The sequence below is a fragment of the Meriones unguiculatus genome, chromosome 21 (assembly GCF_030254825.1).
Source record: "Meriones unguiculatus strain TT.TT164.6M chromosome 21, Bangor_MerUng_6.1, whole genome shotgun sequence".
NCBI lineage: Eukaryota > Metazoa > Chordata > Mammalia > Rodentia > Muridae > Meriones > Meriones unguiculatus.
In genome coordinates this window covers 52,930,668-52,935,426 of record NC_083368.1, presented here as the reverse complement: position 1 = coordinate 52,935,426, position 4,759 = coordinate 52,930,668, and the positions used below count along the sequence as shown (strand labels likewise).

Below are 4,759 nucleotides of genomic sequence, written 5' to 3'. Positions count from 1 at the left end.
GCCTCCAGCCCAGGGCTCTATCTGTGTTCCCAAAAAGTCTTACAGCCATAAGGCACAGCCATCCAAACCCAGGAACAACTAGATGGCTAAAGCCCAGGGCAATATGGCGGCACAAGAACACAATTGTCCTAATACAACAAGCCCTGGATATCCTAACACAGCCGAAATAGAAGAAAATTATCTTAAATGTGTTCTTATGAAGATGATAATGGCCTTTAAAGAGGAACCTAATAGCTCCCTTTAAAAAAATACTGGAAAATACAATAAAAAAGATAGAGACCTTTAAAGAGGAAACAAATTCTTTAATGGCACAGGGTTGGTGAAGATCTTCTCCCAGTCTGTAGACTGACCTTTTATTCTGTTGACAATGGAAGCTTTTCAGTTTCATGAAGTCCCATTTATTAACTATTGATGTTAGAGCCCGTGCTGTTGGTGTTCTGTTCAGGAAGTTGTCTCCTGTGCCAATGAGCTCAAGGCTCTTCCCCACTTTTTCTTCTAAAAGGTTTAGTATGTCTGGTTTTATGTTGAGGTCTTTGATCCACTTGGGAATTACTTTTGTTCGGGGTGATAGGTATGGATATATTTGCATTTTTTTCTACATGTAAACATCCAGTTAGACCAGCACCATTTGTTGAAGATGCTCTCTTTTTTTTCTATTGTATGATTTTGGCTTCTTTATAAAAAAGCAGGTGTCCATAGGTGTGTGAATTTATTTCTGGGTCTTTGATCTGCAAGCCTGTTTCTATGCCAGAACCATGCCATTTTTTATTACTGATTGCTCTATAGTACAGTTTGAAATCAGTCTAGTAACGGGAACAGGGGCAGTCTCTGACATGAACTAGGTTGCCTGCTTTTTGATCAGTACCTTCTGGTTGGGTTGCCTTACTAGGCCACAGAGTAAGAGGATCCAGGCAGTACTGATGAGACCTGGATCAGAGAGTAGGTCAGGGTAGGGTCAGTAGAAGAAGAGGAGCAGTTCCCTGTCAAAGAACGAAGGGAGGGGACGAGGGGAAAGGAAGGGAGGTAGGGGCAGGGAAGAGATGAGGTGGGGGCTACAACTGGGATACAAAGTGAATAAATTGTAAAAAACTAAACAAAGAAATACAAGAAAATACAATCAAACAGGTGAAGGAAATGAATAAAATGATTCAAGACCTGAAAATGGAAATAAAAACTATAAAGACAACAAAAAACTGAGTGATTCCTGGAGACAGAAAACTTAGGGAAGAAAACAGTAGCTACAGATGTAAACATCACCTCCAGAATACGAAAGGAGGAGAGAATCTCAGACAAAGATAATAAAGTTGAGTAAATCAATACCTCGGTCAAAAAAAATGTTAAGTCTTAAAAAGGTTCTGATACAAAACATCCAAAAAATCGGGACACTATGACAAGACAAAACTTAAGAATAATAGGAATAGAAGAAAGAAAAGATTCCTAGCTTCAAGGACCAGAAAATATTTTCAACAAAACTGTAGAAGAAAATTTTCCCAACCTAAATAAAAATATGAGTTTACAGAATACCAAATAGGACCAGAAAAGAAAATCCTCCCACCACATAATAATCAAAACACTAAATGTACAGAACAACAACAATAGAATATTAAAAGCTGCAAGGAAAAAAGGGGCAAATACCATATAAAGGCAGACCTATCAGAATTAATTCTGACTTCTCAACAGAGACACTAAAAGCTAGAAGGGTCTGGGCAGATGTCATGCAGACATATTTATCACCCTGCACAAACTCAAGGCCAATTGGATCAAAGTCCTCAGCATAAAATCAGATACAGTAAATCTAGTAGAAGAGAAATAGGGGAATATCCTTGAGCTCTTTGCCACAAGATAAACCTTCCTACAAAGAACACCAACAGCTCAGGCTCTAAGATCAAAAAGTAATAAATAAAACCTCATGAAACTGGAAAGCTTTTATAAGGCAAAGGACACTGTCAATAGGACAAAATGGCAGCCAACAGAATGGAAAAAAACTCTTCACTAACCTTACGTTCAGAAAAGGGATAAGGTCTAAATAAATTAAGAACCCAAGAAATTAGAGACCAAAAATTAAATAACCCAACTAAAAATGAGGTACAGAGCTAAACAGAAAATTCTCAATAGAGGTATCTCTCATGACCAAGACACACTTAAAGAAATGTTCAACGTCCTGAGTCATAAGGGAAATGAAAGCCATAACAACTCTGAGATTCTGTCCATCAGGATGGCTATAAACAAAAACTCAAGTGATGGCACATACTAGTGAGGTTGTGAAGAAATGGGAACACTCCTCCATTGCTGGTGAATGCAAACTTGTACAACCACTGTGGAAATCTATCTGCAGTTTCGATGAAATTATGAATAGTTCTTCCTCTAGAATCAGCTATGTATACTCTTGGCCATTTACCCAAAAGATGCTCCACCATACCACAAGGACACTTGCTCAACTATATTCATAGCAGCTTTATTCATAATAGTCAGAAATTGGGAACAACCTACATGTCCCTCAACCAAAGAAAGGATAAAGAAATGTGGTATATTTAGATTACAGAATACTACTCAGCTATTATAAACAGGGACATCCTGAAATTTGCAGGCATCCTGAAAAGACCATCATGATTGAGGTAGCCCAGATCCAGAAAGCATGATATATTCTCCTTTATAAGTGTATATTAGCCATAAAGTCACGACCAAGCATTATATGGACTTCCTCTGTATCTGTAGCAGAGTTGGTAATATTAGAGGGCTTGGTCTTCAGGCTTGTGTATGCTGCAGTATTCCTCACATCACTCTTACACCATCCTGTGCCCAGGGATACTGTGCACTCTAATGGGGCATCTCACCAGATACATTTACACGCATGCATGGCCAGGGCTGAAGGGTTGTTCAGAAGCAAACCTCTTTCTTGATGATGACCATTCCCCAGAGCATATCTGCAAAGTAGCCTGGAGCAGCTGATGAGGCTCTAATGGCCCGCCACATTTTATACTGACAGCCTCCTAAATAGTGCGAGTTGATGCCAGGAAAATGACCGTAGTTTCTGAACTCAAAGGCTCTGGGTGTCAGTCCTCTGTTTACTACGGTACTTAGAGCATACCTTGGGACCTGCTGGCTCTCGAGCTGTTTCAATCATTAATGCAGACCCCATTCTATCCTTAAGGATCTCTTCCCACATTTGATTGTCATAAAATGCATGGCTCCCACTCATTTTGACAGTCCCGACAATGACGTTCTGGGAGAATACGTCTGAGCCCAGTTTTCGATAGAGTTCCTCACATTCATCCAGTGGCATGTGAAATAATCCCAGCATAAATGCTAATATGGCCCCTGTGCTTACACCGAAGATGTAATCAAAGAGCTGATGAATCGACTTCTTTTAATGAGGAACTGAGTGCTTTACCATGAGCCTTCTGTGAATCTGGGAAACCCTGAAACAGGTAATGTCTTGATCTACTCACACCCCACAGAAGATATGTTTGCTTAAGGAAGCTATATGGGAAGATGTTCAAAACCTTACTCATTTTATCACTATCCTAATTGGTTTTAGTATCTACTGGTCGTAAATTGTTTGATGTTTGAAAATGTATTAATATATGTGCCAAACTTTCTGCAGAGTGCAGGGAATCTTATGAAAGAAGGGGGAGATAGAAAGACCTGGAGGGAACAGGAGCTCCACAAGGAGAGCAACAGAACCAAAAAATCTGGGCACAGGGGATGCAAGGAAATAACTTAAAACCCCTGCACAGAAGTAGCCCATGGCAGCTCAGTATCCAAGAGGGTTCCCCAATAATAGGAACAGGGACCATCTGTGACATGAACTCAGGGGCTGGCTCTTTGATCACCTCCACCTGACGGGGGAGCAGCCTTGCAAGTCCACAGAGGAAGATAAAGAAGTCCTGATGAGACCTGATAGACTAGGGTCAGATGGAAGGGGTAGAGGCCCTCCCCTATCATTGGACTAGGAGAAGAAGAGGGAGGGAGGTTGGGATTGGAAGGAGATGTAGGAGGGGGCTACAGCTGTAATACAAAATGAATAAACTGTAATTAATATATACACACACACACACACACGTGTGTGTGTGTGTGTGTGTGTGTGTGTGTGTGTGTGCGCCAAACAAAAAATGGAAAGTGTTGTGCTTTATGCTTTGCTTTTAGTCATTTCAATTCTGTGGAATTTATGTGACTGTTGCTTTTAATTTCATGTCAAAAGGTGATTTCTCTTGACTTTCACACTGCTTGTTGTTTCGCTAAGTGTACCTAAAATCCATGTGTTAACCTTTCATTGTAATATCATTTGAAGAGATGTGGAAAATGGGATTTTATTTATTAAAGTAAATTTATGTTTAAAATATGAAAGAATTGGGCACAGCTTTCTATTAAAAAAAATGGCGAATTTTCAGTGAGCTAACTTTTCTCTTGAAGTTTTAAGATAATGTTCACTTTTTACAGATAAAATGCTATTGTGTCATTTACTGTTAGAAAGTCAACTGTTGGATTTTACTGAGAAAAATATTCTTATCAACAAAAATAAACTATTAAAGTGATCAGTTGTAAAAAAAAATAAAAATAAAAAAATACAGGATAACCATACTACAATCGAAGACTCAAAGAAGCTAAGTAAGAAGGAGGTCCCCAGGGAGGGTGCTTCACTCTCACTCAGAAGGGGAAGTAAAATAGGCAGTCTAGGTGGATGGAGGGAAGGAACTGGGGAGGAGGGGGGGGGGGAGAGGGAAGCAGGGATCACAATTAGGAGTAGAGTGGGCCTGGT

The 4,759-nt window shown here is 39.8% G+C and overlaps 1 pseudogene; it reads right to left on the bottom strand.

Moving 5' to 3' along the window:
* Positions 1-2,650: 2,650 nt before the first annotated feature.
* Positions 2,651-3,352, bottom strand: LOC110563099 (calcium-independent phospholipase A2-gamma-like; annotated as a pseudogene).
* Positions 3,353-4,759: the final 1,407 nt, after the last annotated feature.